A 20,765-nucleotide genomic window follows, 5' to 3' on the forward strand; every position below is an offset into this window, starting at 1 on the left:
GGACATGATAAGCGTAGGCTTCATCCTACTCTCTTTCGAACATTGATAGGCCTGTACTCTTCGTATTAGTTATTTGTTCTTTTATTATTTTAAATCATGTTCAAAATAAAAAGATTCATTCATTCATACATTAATAAATTAAATCTATTGTGTATGACACTACACAGAGAAATTCAGAGCAATACACTGAGGTTTAATGTTAATGATGCATTTCCCCACATTTGTACTGGTATTCACTGTTGTTGATGCCTCCATTGCTGTTGCTTATCCCCTGTCCATGTTGCTTATTTTGACACTTTATTTTGCCTGGCACAATGAAACCAATGGAATAATCATTTGAGTAAGTAGTCCACTTGAGTAAACGCTCAAAGTATTTGAAAGCTTTTCATGAACCATACATGCTGCTAGCTCCTTATGATTTCACTTTTGAAGGCTGTTGTGTAGAGTAACTGATGTTACTTTTTCAAATCTCAACACAATGTTTTCCCTGTTGTTCCAATGTTGTTTACCCTGAATTGTGGCCAGCCAATTCACAACTGCGGATCGGTCCTTCAAGAAAGATGTCTCTTTATAAGTGCATCAAAAGACTCTCTCTTTCTATCTATTCCTCCATCTCTCTCAGGGAATGTCTACTGAGGGTGAAGAGGGAAGGTTACTTGGAACATTCATATATGACCAGGCAGGAGAGTCCATCCAGACCTTCAAACTGCCTGTGAGTGATAGACTCCACTAAAGTGCTGTACCAATAGATGGATTTCATGTTGGTACGTGAATGCATGAGTTGTGAGCTGAGAGCGATAACATTGAAGTACATAGGGAACATAGTACCAAAAAAAGTGTTCAAACATTCTTAATAGATGTTTGTGGTGATGTTTGTGGTCGCACATGAAATCCATCAATAGAGACACATGTAGAGATGTTCTTCAGCTTGACTACCCTAGCATTCATCCACTCTTGCTCGCTCCCATTTTTCTCCACCCCTCTATCCCTCAACCTCCCAAATGTTGTTCCTCCTTTCTCTCTCAGGACCGTAATGGCACCCCATATCGCTATGTTGAGCTGGCTATCCTCAGTAATTGGGGTCACCTGGAATACATCTGTGTGTACCGCTTCCGTGTGCATGGACAGATGAGACACACCCCAATCATCTTGTGAGACACACCCCAATCATTCATCCAGAGTGTGTGTGTGGGGGGGGGGGGGGGACTTTTAGCATCAAGTGAATGGAAATAAAGGACTGACCAGTTAGAACTGAGTGCACAATGATTTGCTTACATAGAACTAAGTTTGTTTTTTAATGTGTATGGTTAAATGTGTATGTGTCGATCGCTCCAGAACTTTGGAGCCTGTACCGACTTTTGGCCATAAGAGACAAAGATGTTTTTTGGGCTTGTATGGAGCAAAGAGGTGCATAGCACAACACAGCTTTTCACAAAGAAGGAACTGGTCCCAGTCCCCACTGTGTCAGCTATACTCAGGGCTCCCAAAGTTTGTGTTAACTCAAACTGCCTCTGACCTGTACACACACACACACACACACACACACACACACACACATTTTGACTCAAACTGCCTGACCTGTACACACACCACACACATACAGACAGACAGAGAGACAGACAGACACACACACACACAGTTTGACTCAACCTGCCTCTGACCTATACACACACACACACACACACACACACACACACACACACACACACACACACACACACACACACACAGACACACACACACACACACACACACACACACACACACACACACACACACACACACACACATAAACAATCCCAAATATGTTTTAATACACACATGCAAACATAAAGGTTTAGTGATTTAAGTCATCAATGTATATTTTGCTGTATTATATGATGTATTTTTTGCTAATATATTGTTCATTACTGTTATAAGACATAAGGTTATAACCTAATGTAAATATATTTTTAATAACAAAAAGTCTCAAAGCACCTTACACATTGCACATTTCCTTACACCCAAAAATGCAGCGTAGTTTAACCTTTTACATTTCACATGACTTTGTAGCTTATTTTTTCATTTTTATTCTTTACTCAATTTTGGCTTCTTACCAATTTTACTGTTATACTTGAATTACTGTTTCGTGACCTCAACAAACCTTTGTCAATTTCAGTGTTGTCAGAAGGTAGTTTGTACAATAACAGGGTTTCTACCTCTAAACATTTGTAAACAGCACAGAAGTAACCTACTTATTGATTGATTTAAAGAACCAGGAATGTATTTTATGTTTTTCTTGTAACATGATTGTTTTTGTATATTTGCAGTATTATAGATTACACGTTTACAGTCATTTGAGTACATGTGGTATACTAATACCATTATCCAGCTATCTTTTCCTCCTACCCTCCTCCCTGTCTTTCTTTCCACCCCCTTTTCCCTCCCCTGTGCCTGGATCCACCTTCCCCTTTCCCTGATCTACTTTCCCCTTATCTCCTTGTCCCATTGCTTTCTGGATCTGGGCGGTGTGGACTCTCTGGATCAGGGAGAAGTAGTCTTCATCTGGGCTCATGGGGCTGGTCTTATTGGGCTGAGGTGGGCTTGGTTGTGGTCGCCTCAGTGCATCCCGATGAGGTGAAGCAGGCCCAGGGCAGGGATGCCTGGGAGCTGCTGCATTAAGAGAGGAAGGTCTCCTAATGGTGTGTAGCTTTGCCAGGCTGGGGGAGGAGGGTCTGGAATGACTGCCCTCTATTGGAACCAGGTTTAGGTTAACAGAGAGTGGTCTGCCTGGTTTTGGACTCAGAGGAATAACCTGGGATTCTCCTGGGGTTCCCAAGGTGAGGACGATCTCTGGGAAAGAGCATGACCGGTCGTGTGCCTTGCGTCCCTGTGAAAGATACCAAAAGTCATGTTCAATTCTAATTAAAGTTTTTCTCAAAGTTCCCAAATTAATATTCAAATCACTGGTCTTTTACTTGATCTTATCATTTTTGTTACATACAAAAATACACCATTGTCATTAGTGTTTTCTATGTAATTCTTCCACTGACCACTCCCTGAACAGTCAACAATAGCATACTGTACATACGGTAGGCTTACCAGTTGTGGGCTGAAGGACATGGACAATTTCAGTTATACCTTTTGGTAGAAAATATTCCATTGTTATTGGAAAGTAATTGAAAACATAAAGCCATGTATTCAGGACTGTAGTGAAGCAAACATTGGTAAAAATAAAAAGTAGGAAATAAAAGTGCCTGATGGTGTTTGATGATGAGAATGTACAGAAAGCTACATGAACAAATCAACATCAAACTATACTAAATATAACTAAACATATCATTATTATTATCATATCATATAATAAAAATTATTCAGTGTACCTGAGCTTGGGGATTCTGCATCCTCTCATACTCTGAGGCAAGGCTGAAGGAGGCTGATCTTTGCGGATCTCTAGATGAGCTTGGTTGAAGGGTGGTGTGGGTTTGAGAGGCTGATTTGGACTGCTCCTTCCTAAATAAAACTGGAGTCTGATAGGCGCCGACAGAATATCAGCCGCATTTTGTGAATAAACAATGTTTATTTAAAAAAAAAAAACTTTTATAAATCGCAACTAGGAAGTGAAGGTGGGGGCGGCGCCCCAGCGCCCTCTATCGGCCAGCCGCCACTGTAGCTAACCTGTGATAACTTAACCTACTGTATGAGAACTTGTATTCTGCCATGTATGAGACCCACCTGGGCTTTGGAGATGATGTAACACAGGCGGTCTGAATCCTGTCCAGCCTCTGATGGACTCTTTCCATTCTGTATCCCTGGAGAAGCAGGTGACATGAGTTGGCCACCCAGCTGGCGGCCTTGAGATTTGGTGAAGAGGCTGACAAACTGATCAGCTTCTGGACCTGTAAGAGAGAAAGGATCAAAGTGAAGACGACAGGAGCCTGAATATCAACTTGAGTGAGAGCAGGGTGTTTGTGTCTAGTTCGGAGTAGAGTACAGTACTGGAGCTTTTCGGAGTTGAGGGGGTGCTCCTAGTAGGACCTAAGGAACAGCGCTGCTCATCCATACGTCCACGCTGGGCGCGATTGATCATGTTGGTGAACTGGTCCTGCTCAGCGGGAGGAATCTCCTGTGGTGGGAGTAAAAATAATTTGACAAGAAAATACTCAACTACTATTGGTTAAACCACTCATGATATATAAAGCAAAACAGGAGGAGCATGTTTAACATGACTGACCTGATGCCTCTCTTTAGCTGAGGCAGGGCTGAAGGAGGCTGACCTCTGGGATCCATTTTTTGTAAGCCTGTGCCCACTGCAGCCTTGGCTTTCTGTACTTGGCTGACAGAAGTAGAACACGATGTGACCTTCTGCTGTTGTAGCCTGCCTCAAGGTTCAATGCATTGTGCTTCTGAGATGCTTTTCTGCTTACCACAATTGTACAGAGTGGTTAGCTGACTGACCGTAGCCTTTCTGTCAGCTCGAACCAGTCTGGCCATTCTCCATTGACCTCTCTCATCAACAAGGTGTTTCCGTCCGCCCTCCATAGCTCACTGGATGATTTTTGTTTATTGTATCATTCTCAGTGAACTCTTGAGCCAGTTGTGCGCGAAATTCCCACGAGATCAGCAGTTTTAGACATACTCAAATCAGCCTGTCTGGCACCAACAATCATGCCACGGTCAAAATCACTGAGAGATCACATTTTTTGCCCATTTTGATTGTTGATGTGAACATTACCTGAAGCTGCTGGCATTGCACTGGCATTGCACTGATGCTACACGTTTCGCTGATTAGATAATTGCATGAATGAGAAGGTGTATAGTTGTTCCTAATAAAGTGTTTCAGTATACTGTGTAAGTAGTAAATTAGAGAATGATATAAGTGATCAGTTTGAAGAAAAAACTGTCTGAATGCAAGAATATTGTCAGACTCGGTTCCTTGGAGATTACTCTAGATAGATATTGATATGCACGCAGACTCGAGTTCACCATTGCAACAACTGGAGCTTTATAACACGTCACATCCAATATCTGGGATGGTGGGCTAATAGCGCCCCCTGCAGGCTACAATCGGTACACCTAATGCTTTTAATTACATGGTATCCTCCTGCATATTGTGTAAATCACCATTACATTTGATCTGTAGCTCTCCGCTTGCTGAAGTATTGAACGTCGCAACAAAAACAAAATATATTACACATACCCATAGAGAATAAATGGGAAAAGTGAGCATTATCCAGAGAATGAACGGGAAAATGCCTGTCAGCTCGGGGATGTAGCTCAGTGTTAGAGAGCGAGGTTCATTAGTGGTGTCCAATCATATCGCCAAATGCTTTAGTGGTGTCCAATCATGTCGCCCAAATGCTTTAGTGGTGGTGCACGTCATCATATGCAAACAAATCGGCATGACATTTCGAACTGTCAGTCCATCGGTTTTGTCACCTTCAGCTTCACTGCATCCGTTTATGGTAAGTCCAGATACTGAGCTTGGCTTTATAAATTGTTTTTATCAAGGGAATTGTTAATATAAATTAATACGGTGTTGTCAGTTCATAGCAACACTTTGCACCTCTCGTTTTTGACTACGGACAGACGCGGCTAGTTCTATGTTGAACACTCACGTTCGCAGAAAAATGTATTCAATTATATTGAATATTATATATGTAATACATATCCTGCTGAATTAATGCTGTGTTGTTTAATCCATTCATAGCAACACACCAGGGACGTGCCGTCCATATAAGCAGGGTAAGCAGTGCTTACCCAACGAAAAAAGAAAAAAGGACTGTGAAAATATTAAAATAAAAGTGCTTGTAACAGTTTGTTTGTTTTCATTAAAAGAGTCGTATTTTAGGTCCCAGGGCAGCAGGAGTCATTCATTTTGATGTTGCATTTTTAGCGCCACCTGTAGGAGTAAAGCACTTCCTACTCTGCAAGCACTCCTCTCTCTGCTTTCCCTCGCGTACATTCGAATGCGTGAAAATGTCTTTTTTATTTTTTCCCGATGCCTCAGCCCGCTGTGTAATGTGACCAGGGTAAGCATGCTTTCAGCCAATCAGAGTAGTTCTTTCATTCCGATAAGAGCTACTGATTGGCTATCATTTTCAAGTTACCAAGTTCACAAGTTCATCAAGTTCACACTACTTTCTAGTTTATGCTAGCTCAAACGATCTAATCAATAAGGATAACTTGCGAATATGGACATTACTGTCAGTGTCAGCGACCTAAAGGGATTTTGTAGACTGGGCTGGACTGCAAAAACAGAACTACTGGCTAAAGGCCGGCCAAAGCCACCGCTCAACGATCTGCACACCCAGAAAGGGAGAGTCGCTAGGGGGTTCCAACAAGTCTGGTATGAGCGGAAGAAATGGCTATGTGGCTGTGCAGAGACCAATCGCCTCTTTTGCTACTCCTGTACACTGTTTTCTACAGGTTATAGTGTGTGGATTCAGAAAGGCTACGAGGACCGTAACAATCTTACCAACGCGCTCAATAAACACGAGAAGACGGCAACACACATCAGAAGCCAAGTAGCCCTGAAAACCTTTGGCACCACGACGCGCATCGACTCAGCTCTGGATGAGCAGACGAGACTGGCCACAGAAATTCACAACCAAAAGGTAAAAGAGAATAGAGATATTCTAAACAAATGAATAGATGCCACCTGCTTCCTAGCTAAGCAAGAAGTATCATTTCGGGGAAATGAGGAAGGCAAGGAATCTCTGAACCGTGGGAACTACGTGGAACTGCTACATCTCATTGCCAAATATGATTCGAATTTAGCCACCCATTTAAGATCATCCACTGTTTTCTCTGGTCTTTCAAATAAGATCCAGAATGATCTGATTGAGGCAATCGGAGACGTTATCATCGACAACATCAAAAATGAGATTTCTGAAGCCCCATTTGTTGCTGTCGAGGTCGATGAATCGACTGATGTAACCAACAGAGCCCAGATCTCAGTCATTCTGCGCTACGTGCTCAATCAAGAGGTGAAAGAAGCCTTTTTAGGTTTCGATGATGTGAGTAATGATAGAACTGCCGGGGCTGTCGCTGATTATGTTTTGAGCGCTTTGGATAAATTTAACTGCTTTGGAAAATTAGTTGCCCAAACATACGACGGAGCAGCCGTTATGGCGTCTAGTTTAAATGGGGTTCAGGCCAAGATTAGAGAAAAGATCCCAGAGGCTATTTTTACGCACTGTTATGCTCATAAATTGAATCTCGTATTATCGCAATCGGCGAGGTCTATTCCAGAATGCCAGGTATTTTTCAAAACAGTGGAAGGCCTTTCATCATTTTTCAACAAATCGACAAAGCGCACAAAAATCCTGGATGAGGTCGTCAAACGCCGGTTACCAAGAGCAGCACCGACACGGTGGTCTTCACACTCACGCCTCGTTCAGACAATCAACCATCAATATTCGGATTTGCGGACCATGTTTCAGTCGATAATCGATAATCCTACAAACTGGGATAATGAAACCCTAATGATGGCTACAGGCTATGATGCATGGCTGGCAAAGGCCTCGACGTGCTTTCTCCTAGACATTTATGAGGAGATTTTCAACATCACTGATGTGCTGTTTAATGTGCTGCAAAAGAAGGGAATGGACATTGGTTATTGTTGTTCTAGGATCCAAGATACAATGACCGCTTTGGAAAACAAACTTCAGGACTTCGATGCGCGCTACGCTCAATTTGACCAGAAACGCAGCCAGCTAAATCTCACTGAGGGGCGAGCGAAACCCAACCAACCCATCAAAGACCAGAGGAAGATACTTTATAACAGGATTTTTTTTGACACGCTCACACAGATGAAGGCTAGATTTAGCAACTTCGAATGTTTGAATTTCATTGGCCTTATTGACTGCAAGCAATTTAACCAAATGTCAAAAGAATTTGACAAAGCCAAATTTGAGAGCCTGGCTTTGTATCATAAATTTTTCGATTTCGTTAGACTTAAGGCAGATTTAGTTGGACTTTACCAAATCCAAGAGGTGAGGGAGAAAACACCTGAGGAGATGCTTGGATGGATCATTCAGCATGACTTGGCTGAAACAGTTCCAGAGGCAACACATTGATTAAACTAGTCCTAACCATACCAGCAACAACGGCATCTGTTGAGAGGTCATTTTCAACTTTGAAGAGAGTGAAGACCCTCACTCGAAATCGCACTGGACAAGGACGCAGGGGTGAAAGTGGTTTGAGTTTCTTACAGGAACTATAGGCTACTACCCCAACCTTCATCGTTTCATATTGTTCTCCTCCTGCCCCCAGCTTCATGCATCCCTGAACACACACATCGTGGTGTTGGTGTCGAAATTAGAAACACTTTAGGGCTGCCAAGTTTCACCAAAAGTTTGGAGTGAGAGTTTTTGGTGGTGGAGCGACCCAAAACTGTGCACGTTTTGGTAGCGGCGGCCCCTCTCTCCCACACAATTATTTGTGCTAGTTTCCTGCAATTTTAAACCAGCACAAGAAATGAAAATAATTGGAACATTTGATAAAACAAGAGAAATTCAGATAATATATCTTAAGTCTTAATAAACAAATACAGTAGCCTACAGAGTCTAAAACAAAATTGGGCCTCATCAAGTGAACTCAACCCCTTGGTCAGCAGCAGAAAGACCCTTGGTCATCATCTTATATACAGTGCATTGCTCATAGATGGCTATCATGTTATACAGTACATACCAGGGTTTTTCCTGGGTCAGAATCAAGCCTTGGAGGTTGATGTTGTGCGCGCGCAGTGCGCCCACATTTTCTTTGAGGGACCCCCAATTGTTGTATTTGTATTGTAAATTGTAATTATTATTAATAATAATAATAATAATACGATGCGATTTGAAAGTACCAGTAGGCTACCAGATACGTATGCACATATTTTGCTACCAGGGTTGCCAGATGGAATTGACAATTTCCAGCCCAACCAGTCTAAAAGCTGTCGAATCCACCCGTCCAGTGTGACCAAAAGTAGCCCAATCTGGCAACACGGCTTGCTTATGGAAGCATAGTGGACTAAATTCAAATGTTAATGCAATTTGAGATTGCATTTGCATGTTCCACTTTTGCATGCATTCTTTCAGACAATATTCAAATTCAAATGCAATTCTAATGAGCGGATGTGTTTCCTAGAACATATAAATGCAATTGCTAATCACATTATTGCATTACAATTTGAATATTGACTCAAATTGACGCAGGCAAAAGTGGCAAATGAATATGCTATTTTGGGATTGCATAGTCATTTTCACATTAGAATGAACATTTGAATTGTCAGCTACAAAGCAGATGTGTTTACTAGAACATGTAAATGCAATTGCGTATCACATTATTGCATTACAATTTGAATATTGACTCAAATAACGCAGGCAAAAGTGGCAAATGAATATGCTATTTTGGGATTGCATAGTAATTTTCACATTAGAATGAACTTTTGAATTTTGTCAGCTACAAAGCAGCGCATGACTTTGAAAATTAAATGTCAAATGGCTTTGCATTATCATTTTAATATTGACAACGAATGTGCACATCAGGTACATGAAAATGAAAATGCAAATCATTAGAATTGCATTTGAATTTGAATATTGTCTGAAAGAATGCATGCAAAAGTGGAACATGCAAATGCAATCTCAAATTGCATTAACATTTGAATAAAGTCCACTATATGCTTTCATAATTGCTACTTTACATGCAGCTCGGGTGAACACAGGTTCTTCCATTAGATTGCAGACTGAAGTTAACGAGCGTGCAGAAAGATGCCACGAAACTCGTGTCCGGTAGCTTTCTTTAAATGAATTTCACTTTAAATGAATTTCCCGCAAAACGAGAACTGGTTGAAATGCGTGAGTCTCACGGCCACCTACTGTAAGGTGCGACTGTCCCCCCGCCCCCGGCGCGACTGTGATCCCGGTCGGACTGTCTCAGTGCCCAGTGCTGCCCACCCAACCACGTCGCGTCGTGTCGGGTCTACTGTAAAGCGGGTTAACATGTCCTTTTCAAAGGTATTAAAATAGACGCAAGGAAACATAACGTCAGCCATGTGTTTCCTTGTTGGAAATTATGGATCGTGAATCGTGATTGCTTCTGCACTCTGCAGCAATCAGATTTTGATTGACAGGCAGCTGCATCTCTTCCCCCAACGGCGTTCCGGCACAGAATGTCTTGCCGGAACGCAGCACCAGACCGTTCCGGCCCACTTTCACCTATGCAAGGACGCCTTTCATCACTGGCCCTGATCTCAATTGAAAAAGAGAGACTTTCAAAACTGCAACAGGCGAGTGACTTCTACACTAAAGTGACAGAGGTGTTCCTTCGCAAGGAGAGGCGAATGGACCTCGTTTTCAAGTAAAGGTAAGATATCATTTTTAAATTTACTTTGCTGGTTTATATGATTTATATGATTCGCGAGGCTGGTGGCGATCTTTAGCAGGCTGGCTACTTGAAAATATCTTGGTTCAAAAAAGATTGAACAATGAGCACCCCTGATATAGTCGAAACTGGCAACTGTTTTTTTTGTTTTTGGTAATCTGATCACAAAGTGACACTACCGTTTATTAGCGGGTTCTAGGGCATCAAAATTGCATTTCCTTGAAACTGCGTTCACTGATAGCGTGTATGTGTAATTACGTGTATTTCTATATTTTATGCTTACCCAATCTAAAAGCTCACGGCACGTGCCTGCAACACACTCGTTCGCTGTGTATGAGACCGATACGAGCGAGCTAGTGCAAGGTAAACTCGCTTTTCGATCACTAAGAATGTGTCACTAAAGTCACTAGTTGTAACAATTAGCTGTAGGCAATAATAATAATAATAAATTATATTTATATAACGCTTTATTAATGCAAGTGCAATCGGGCTAACGTTACTCATTCTCGCAGTTCCAAATGAATGAACGTTGAAGCGCTTGTATCTCAAAATGTGGCGTAACTAATTAATGCAAGTCCAGCCCAGCCCGGCCCGAGCACATAACAGGCGCACCCCTGCGCTTTCAGAGCTCGTTTTCTCGTCGGAATTCGACGTTTGGAGACGAACGACAGACGTCGAATACTGACGGCTTCCGTGTGAGACCAGGTTGGTATGTGAGCAGGTGTTCAACTTCTCCAACATGAACTTTATTAAAAGCAAACATCGCGCACGCCTCACAGATGACAGCTTACGATCCAAGATGAAGGTGACGGCCTACAGCCCTGATGTGCAGACGCTGTGCGCTGAGGTTCAGGAGCAGAAATCACATTAACCACGTAAGATACATATTTTAATTGCCTATCATTTTGCATATATTTATATTTTTTCATTGTTCAGTGAAAGCGGACTGCACGCAAAAGGATGACGGCACACAGAGAGAGGACGGCGTTTTTGGTTTGCTGCCGGTGGATAATTTAAGTTCATAAATACAAGAAGGACTCAAATAGACATTGAGTATTTTACTTGAAAGTAACCGTCAACCCAACGTCTTTTTTTCGGAGTTCAAAATGTTTTTGTTGCATGCAGAAATGTAATTTCGTTTTCTCTGCAGTCGTTCATTGATTTCATAAATGCAACACTTATAGTTTGTTTATACATAGCATAAAGGCAAAAAGAGCGAATTTTAGAACCCAGCCATTGTGATTGTCATCTATTACGTCACAGTAGAATTATATTCTATAAAAACCAAGAACGACGAGGCATGCGTTCATAAGACACATGTTGCTGATCAAGAACAGACTGTGACAATTAACCTTGCCAAGCTGTTCAATAGCAAGCTTAGCGTAGAAATAGGTAAGGGTCTATTTATTTACTCCAACTGCATACTGTTTGTGGTCTATAGCGTTTGTAATTCCCTCGATTGATTCAATTAATGCCAGTGATGTTGAACTGTTTGATCTGAATCCGTATTGACTGTCAGAAAGTAATTTATGTTTATCTATGAATTTGTCTAATCTGTTATTTAATAGTTTTTCTAGAATTTTGGAGAATTGTGGAAGTAAAGAAATAGGCCTGTAATTTGTGAAGTGGTGTCTATCCCCAGTTTTATACAGCGGTACAACTTTAGCTATTTTCATTTTGTTAGGAAATGTACTGGTTTGGAACGATAAGTTACAGATATATGTCAGTGGTTCTGAAATCCCCTCAATTACCTTTTTCACAATTTTCATATCAATTTCATTGCAATCACTAGATGTGTTGTATTTACATTTATTAACAATATCTATTATTTCCTTTTCTTCTACTGGTGTAAGGAACATTGAGCTAGGATTCCTATCTATAAGGTTGTCATCCCTATCCTCAGATGACAATGGATCAGGATTTTTTTCTGCCAGGTTTGGTCCAACACTTACAAAAAAATTATTAAAGCTATTAACCACATCATGCATATTATCCTTTATAATGTTGTTATCAATATGTAGGATACTATAACTAGATACTTCATACTATAACTGTACTATAACTGCTATAAATGTACTATGTACTATAACTGTACTATAACTGCAAATGAAATTATCTTATTTGAAGTATTGAGTTGGGAGTGAACCATTTTGGTCGTCTCTTGGTGCAAAATTCTGCTTGACTACATGGAAGGGGCAAGCCATGCGATAACAACAATCTCTCTCTCCCTCTCTCAATCATGTTACGCCGTAGTTCTCGCTTGAACGACCAGACGGACGAGGACGGTAACGTCAGCAGGATCTCGTACAAAGAGAGCCCTTGGAGGTGTGTGTGTGTGTGTGTGTGTGCGTGTGTGTCACACTTGATGTAGAGGCATTAGCAAGGTATGCAAATCCTTGTGTACTAATGTTCTCTGTCCCCCCATCCACTCTCTCTCTCCCTCTCTCTCTCTCTCTCTCTCTCTCTCTCTCTCTCTCTCTCTCTCTCTCTCTCTCTCTCTCTCTCTCTCTCTCTCTAGATACAATAAGAGGAGAACAGGTGCGCATAAGGCAGCTTCCCCAGCACCTGCTACTGTTCTGGCCCCAGCCCCGGCCGTGCCCCCCAGGGTGAGTATGGCCCCAGCCGTGCCCCCCAGGGTGAGTATTCCTCCCCCAAGCCTGCACACGTCCAGTGAGGGCCTCTCCAGTCAGGTAAGCCACCGAGCCCAAAGCCAGAGTAGCACTGACACCTCTGGGGACTCTTCCTCTGATGGCTCCCAGAGTGCCAGGACTACCACTGCCAGCTGTGGTAAGTACAGTGACACATTGAATTTAGTTTAAATTAGTTTAGACTGAATTTTGCATACTTTCAGAACTTTCTTATTCCTGTATACACAAAATGCCTACTTAATGGTAGGCAGTATGAGTATTCGTACACAGGACATTGGCCCACAGTTTTTTGTACTTCCTTGGCCAGGCTTGGCCTCATCTCAGGCAGCAACACAGAGGGGCACAATGGATGTGATCTGCTCTTATGGTAAATGATGGATGGATGGATGGATGGATGGATGGATGGATGGATGGATAGATGGATGGATCTTTTTTCATTTGTATGCCTCTTTCTGACCTGAACATGCCATTGCTGAATACACCCAAAATATATTTTAAACAATTATAATAATTAAACAAATGTACAATGTCTGTTTTTACCAACAATCTTACAATTAGCACAAAATCTTGCTTCCGCAAACCATTTCACAAACACTTCCGCAAACGTTGATCCCATTGTTTGTGTGTGCGTGTGTGTGTGTGTGTGTACGTGTGTGTGTGTGTACGTGCGTGTTTATTGCAGTGTGCATGTGCATGTTGTGGTGTGTATGCAGATGTGTTGCGTTGCGGTGTGTATGCGCACGTTGGTCGTGTGTGTGTATGTGTGTCTGTGCATGTGTGTGTGTGTGTGTGTTTGCGTGCGTGCGTGCATGTGTTTAATCAAGTAATGTATACTTAACAATTCGCATTATCTCTCTCCTGTAGATCATTTGTTAGCATTACTTGTTTGTTTGTTGACATTAGCCTTTTTCTCTCTCCCTGTAGCTGGTGCATTGTTCAACATTGATGTGAGGAAGGCCATCCTGCTTCTTCTCCTCTTGACTTTCGGTGAGTGTCACTTCACATCCATTTCATTCTAGATTCATAAGTCCTACTTGTGTGGTGTTACTAGCCCACCAGCAAGCTATTCACAGTGATATATATGATGTGACCTCTTTGGCCCTATTAGTACATTTTCCACAAAGATTTTTTAGTGCCTTTTGAAGTACATATGTTCTGACCACCTGACCTACCACATCATTAACATGTAGGGTTAGGTTATCCTAAAGTCATTTCCAAGACATAAATAGACTTGACAAACAAATGAATAAAAAATGTGTTTAAACTACAGACCCGCGATTGTGCTGCTAGCAACAGATTTCCACGTTGTTTAATTTCAATTTGCATATCTGATTGCCCTCTTTCCATGGACGTTATTAAAAGAGAAGTTTCTATAAATCACGGTTATAGTATTGTGATTATTACAGAGTTTGACGTCATGACTCATTAGTTTTTGCAACGCAAAACTGTAAGAAAAATATGGCAGCATCAATAAAAGGAATCGATATCCTTGGAGGCGTACGATTCCGATTGATCGAACAATTTGAAACCGGTTCTCAACTGGAACCAGTTCTCGATTCCCATCCCTACCAATAATTTATTTCACCAGTTAACATGGCAAGCTAATATCATGAATTTCAGAGACAGACATTGTAGCTTTGTCACTAGCAGCTTGGGTGTTGTTTCAATCAACCGACAGCATGGAGCATGTTGCAGATTTGTTGAGGATAGTGGAGCATACCACTTGATAACGTATTCAGTCCTATTTTCGATTCTCTGATTCTCCCTTCTCCCTCTGGCTCTCAGGCGTTTGGTACTTGTACCCCAGCACGTTTGTCATCACCCTGCCTTCCAAGGAAACGGTAAGGCAAACTTCATTCATTGTTTAACAGATTTAATTGTCAGAAAAGTGAGGCGAGCGAGGGAAGAAAAAAATAAAGAAAAAACTATCAGAATGTAGAGTGTACGAAGATCCAGCTTAGATGGAAAAGTATGAGAAATATTATGCTACACGATTATTAAACACATTAACATTAATGAATTTGGTGTCTGTAGGCTTGATCTTATCTTAAGTTATTGGTGTTTTGGTTATAGAAAGGTGAAACAGTTGTAATTAAGTCAAGTAATATTTATCCAAATCCAGGGGGAGGGGTATACAGTATACATTATTTGTAATGTTTGAGCTTTATTGAGAATGTTGTGATTATTGGCCATGTTTGACCTAAAACCTATAAAGCATATTCAATTGTAGCCTAATGAATGAATGATGAAATAACAGCTGTTTTAAGACCTCAGTCAGACCTCAGCCAGCCAGTGTGTCTATCTTGCATTGAATAGCACTAAACACAGCTGTAATATGAAATCTGTAGTAGAAATCTTCTCGTTTTGTTAATCAGGTCTTGCCTAAAGCCTGGTACACACATAAACATTTTCAGATTTTTTATCTGAGAGAGACCCCACACATGAAGATAAAAAATCATGGATTGAACAGTTTTGATCGTATTGTGTGTGGTGTGTTCCGATATTCTCAATACAGCACACAACATACATAAAGATCTGTCCTACGACAGTCTAGAGTCTCGTCACTCAAGCCAGAAATCTCGAAAATCTCGAAAGAAGTCAGCTCGCTTCTTGATTGGCTACATTCCATCCACGTCACAATCGGACTCGGGAGCAGGGTTGCCAGATGGGATTGACACTTTCCAGCCTAACCACAGTCTAAAAACCGCTAATTCCACCAAAAAAACTGCCCATCTGGCAACCCTGCTCGAGAGTTGTTGGGACTCGGGAGTTGCCCACACACAAGAGGACTTTTGATCGTAAATATTGAACACGTTTAATATTTAAGATCGTCGGCCCGACCATTTTCCGAGCAGATTGTCAGGAGAAATTGACTCTTAACACACCTCACACAACAGGATAATCTTGTAGGATAATCTTTAGAGCCATCCGATAATCAGGCGTTTGCTGTCCTTGGTCAGAAGGGGAGAAATCGGGCCAAAATCGTCCAGATTACCTTTATGTGTGTACCAGGCTTTATATACAAATCTGAAGTAACTGAGAATCCTAACTTGGAGTTCTCTCTCTTGCTCCGCTGTCAGCTTTAATGTTTCAGCTGCTGTGCTGCTAATTGCACCTACTGCTTGCGCTGAACCTAGAAAATACATAATTTTATTTGGGGGCCATATGCTATCGCCTACTTCATCCCATGCTTTGTGCCATTTTTCTAAGTGACGCAGGGCATCTGTTAAACCATTACTGAAGTTTTGTACAGCATAAGGCATAATTGTAGTGTATCGCTGGGCCCTCCAGGTTTTCCTGGTTCATGTGGTAGAGAAAATAGATGAGGGTAGAACATTCCTCCCTTTGCCATCTACCTCTTAACTTTTTGTCTTCATTTGTGTGATATATTGGTTCTCTGCCATAAAGGTGTGTCAAAAGAGCTACACATAAAATGTTCATTGTATGTTACATACAACATATAAAGGTACGGCCACTTTGTTGTCAAATCGTAACTCTTTACAGAAAGTAGGCAAATAAAAACTATTGTTGTGTCCAAGCAAATATTTATTATGACCTGTTCACTTGACATGTCGGGATCTTATCTCAGTGGTCTGGGTACTTGCAGGAGATGGCAGACCTCAGAGCAGACCTCAGAGCAGAACTCACTGTGGAACAAGCCGGGATCCGCTCCGTCACTACCGTGCTGAGCCAGGAGATGAGGGACCTCAAAAGAGTCACCACTTTCCTCAGACAGAGGGTAGCGTCCCAGGAGGGCCAGACTGCCATGGTAATGCCCGTTTCTCATTCCTGTATGTCTCTTACCATTGAATTTTCTCCAAAATACAGCTATTTCAACAACTGCTTAATAGGTCAGGTCATGCTCAGTGAATACAGTGCTGACATTTTTATGACTGCTAGAGTTGCAAGATTGGCAGTTTGCTGCTGCATGTCTACAAGCGTCTTAACTCTTTGTGTGTGTGTGTGTGTGCCCTCATTCTGACCCAGGAAAAACCCTGGTATGTACTGTATAACATGATAGCCATCTATTAACAATGCACTGTATATAAGATGATGACCACGGGTCTTTCTGCTGCTGACCAAGGGGCTGAGTCCTGTTGATTGGGCCAATTTTTCTTTTAGAGTCTGTAGGCTACTGTATTTGTTTATTAAGATTTCATAAATATGATATATTGTCTGAATGTTTTTCTTGTTTTATAAATTGTTATTATTTATTATTTATTATTTTCAATAAAATTATTTTCAAGCAAATATGTATTATGACCTGTTCACTTGACATGTCGGGATCTTATCTCAGTGGTCTGGGTACTTGATTTCGAGATGCAAGTTAGCTATTAGTAGTAGTAGTACTCGAAGACTTGTACAAAAACCACTCATGTGTAGTCTCAAAACCACACAAACCACTCCTTTAAATCTCCGATCTCTTTCTACAGGATGTTACTGCTGTCATAAATGCAGCTCTGGAAGACAACACCAATAACATACTGAGAGAGATTGACATTCTGAAGGATAAGCAGATACCTGTCTCAGAGGTGAGAAGTCTGACCCGTCTGCTACAACAGCTCCTCGGTCTGCTACAACAGCTCCTAGGTCTGCTACAACAGCTCCTCGGTCTGCTACAACAGCTCCTCGGTCTGCTACAACAACTCCTAGGTCTGCTACAACAACTCCTAGGTCGGTTACAACAGCTCCTAGGTCTGCTACAACAGCTCCTAATAGGTCTGCTACAACAACTCCTAGGTCTGCTACAACAACTCCTAGGTCTGCTACAACAGCTCCTAGGTCTGCTACAACAACTCCTAGGTCTGCTACAACAACTCCTAGGTCTGCTACAACAGCTCCTAGGTCTGCTAAAACAGCTCCTAGGTCTGCTACAACAGCTCCTAGGTCTGCTACAACAACTCCTAGGTCTGTTACAACAGCACCTAGGTCTGCTACAACAGCTCCTAGGTCTGCTACAACAACTCCTAGGTATGTTACAACAGCTCCTAGGTCTGCTACAACAACTCCTAGGTCTGTTACAACAGCTCCTAGGTCTGTTACAACAACTCCTAGGTCTGCTACAACCGACCTACGTATGAAGTACAACAGACCTACGTATGCACCTCACTCAAAGCAATAAATGGTTTTCTTTCAAAGAAGTAGCTGTGTGACAGTGTGATTGATTCTATCACTTCCACCCAGGATACTGTGACACATGAACATCAGATAGATAGATTTGATTAACCCCGGTAAGAGTCACACTACGGCAGTGGTGTGCCGTCAGGGCCAGCAAGGCCTTCTCTGCTGGCCTAAACATCATCAGAATATACATTTTATTTTAATATATTTTTTCCACAAATATGTATTAATGATTCCCCATAGTCTATTCTCTTCATTTCATAGCTTTCCTCTTGGTTGCGCTGCTTCCAGTCTCCGATTGAGATTTGGAGGGCTGGCCTTTATGTTAGAGCTTTAATCCAATCAAAATGTGTTGCCAGGGGGCTCCGAAATCTGCCCGCCTGCACAAAAAAACGTGCCGCGGATACGACCTGTAACTTAACGTTGAACGAGTAAACCTCTGGCGTTCCTAGTGGAAACCTACGTAGATTTCGAGTCGGCGAGCAATAGCAACAACGGCGCCTGCTGTAAGGCTCAATGATGTCAGCACCCAGCACGTCTTTTGATTGGATACGCACTATTGATACGCACTATTGATATTCACTATTGAGATGCGTAACTATGCCGGTAGATGTGGGACTTTTGAACACCTTTGAATGAATGGACTTTATTGGGGACACCCGAGTGGATTTACAGCTCAACGAACAAGTGCGCTTTCTTTTCTTGCTGAAAACAACCCAGATGTACATTACCACCTGTCCACAAACAAAGTGTTTACTGGGACGTCAGGCAAAATACAAAACAACCTGATTTTTGCTATTGCTGAAGTGATGGGAGAAGAGATCAAAATGGAGATTAAAAAGGCACCCTTTGTCACTATTATGGTGGACGAGACGACAGACGTGGGTAATGTAGCGATCTTAAAGATGTTAGTTTAACACTCTTCATTGTAAATGCGGATTTATTGATTAAAAATGCTTCGGAAATATTAATATAACTCTGTTGTCTGACTATGTTAAGGTGATGCAACGCCCGGTTATACTGTGTTTCTGTCTAGTTTCTAGAGCTATGGCGTCATAACGATGGTATTAAGAGGTAGAATAATTCAGGTAGGAATGTGTCGGACATCACTGAAGGCCTAGGTGTGAAATGCACCGCCCGCCACTGCACTACGGGAAGTATAACACTGGCTATGAAGGGAGTAGAAACACAAGACTATGCTGAATAAGTTCATTAGACTTTTGAGATTCAGCCATCAGTCTCAGACCCATCGGGAATAAGGCTGTGATTTCCTCCTGAGACATCTACTACCCCACTGTACTGTTTCTCCTGAGACATCTACTACCCCCCTGTACTGTCCCTCCTGAGACATCTACTACCCCCCTGTACTGACCCTCCTGAGACATCTACTACCCCCCTGTACTGTCCCTCCTGAGACATCTACTACCGCCCTGTACTGTCCCTCCTGAGACATCTACTACCCCCCTGTACTGTTTCTCCTGAGACATCTACTACCCCCCTGTACTGTTTCTCCTGAGACATCTACTACCCCCCTGTACTGTTTCTCCTGTGACATCTACTACCCCCTTGTACTGTTTCTCCTGAGACATCTACTACCCCCCTGTACTGTTCCTCGTGAGACATCTACTACCCCCAACTGTTTCTCCTGAGACATCTACTACCCCCTACTGTTTCCCCTATGTCTAGCACAGTGGTTCTCAACCTTTTTTGGGCCAGCGCCCCCCTGTCCATTATCCAGGTCTCTTACCGCCCCCCATCCAAAAAAGTAGGCTTATTTTCTTCCCTGAATATTAATGTTGACTAATATTCTGTGTTATATCACAGAACAACAATAACACAGCAGCAATTTCACACATGTCCGGTGCAGAACAAACAGTAGGCTACAAAACTGTATATTACAACTAACATTGTTTGTTTTTTAAGTGTGCTGGTGTTGCATTTCACCAAATTGCTGTTTTATGATGCTAATATTTATTCATTTTTGATTGGACTTTGGGGGGGGGGGTGTCACAATATGGCGGCAAACGCTAGGGGGCTATTATTTAAATATTTTATTTAGTATTCTATGGTATTATTTTCATAAACTGACCACTTAGTTGGAATTTCTCATATCAAAACATAACAAAGTTCCAAAGTTCAGAGCTCTGCGCTCTGGGAGCGCTCAGAGATGGGTGCTCTGACTGAAAACACGGTTTTGCCCGAGCGAACTGACCGTTCGTGCATTTACGAACGTACCCGTAATAACACTGCTGACAGCTGATCAATCGCAAGCAGAGTAGTGGTTTCCTATAGCAACAAAAGACGCTGACAGCTGTTCGGAGTGCTTATGTGTTCGTTTCCAGGACATCAGAGGAGCAACATATCACAAAAAAGCGATCGTATATTTTAGTTTGTAAACGTTAAGACGAACACATCGCAATGCTAACCTCAGAATGGCACTAGGGATAACATCCACAACAACACTTAACAGTAATACATTTATGCAATATACTGTAATGAACCTGCGAGGGGAGGGGACATTCGTAGCTGATTTCTCTAGGTTCGATTATTGGTAAGCGACAGAGAGCTTTCCGGACTGGTTACAATACGATCGCTTTTTTGAGATAGGTTGTTCCTGCTGTGATGTTCTGGTATGGTGGTATGGTA

Source organism: Nansenia antarctica (genome assembly GCF_963989245.1).
Source record: "Nansenia antarctica genome assembly, chromosome: 9".
In the NCBI taxonomy this organism is placed as follows: domain Eukaryota; kingdom Metazoa; phylum Chordata; class Actinopteri; order Argentiniformes; family Microstomatidae; genus Nansenia; species Nansenia antarctica.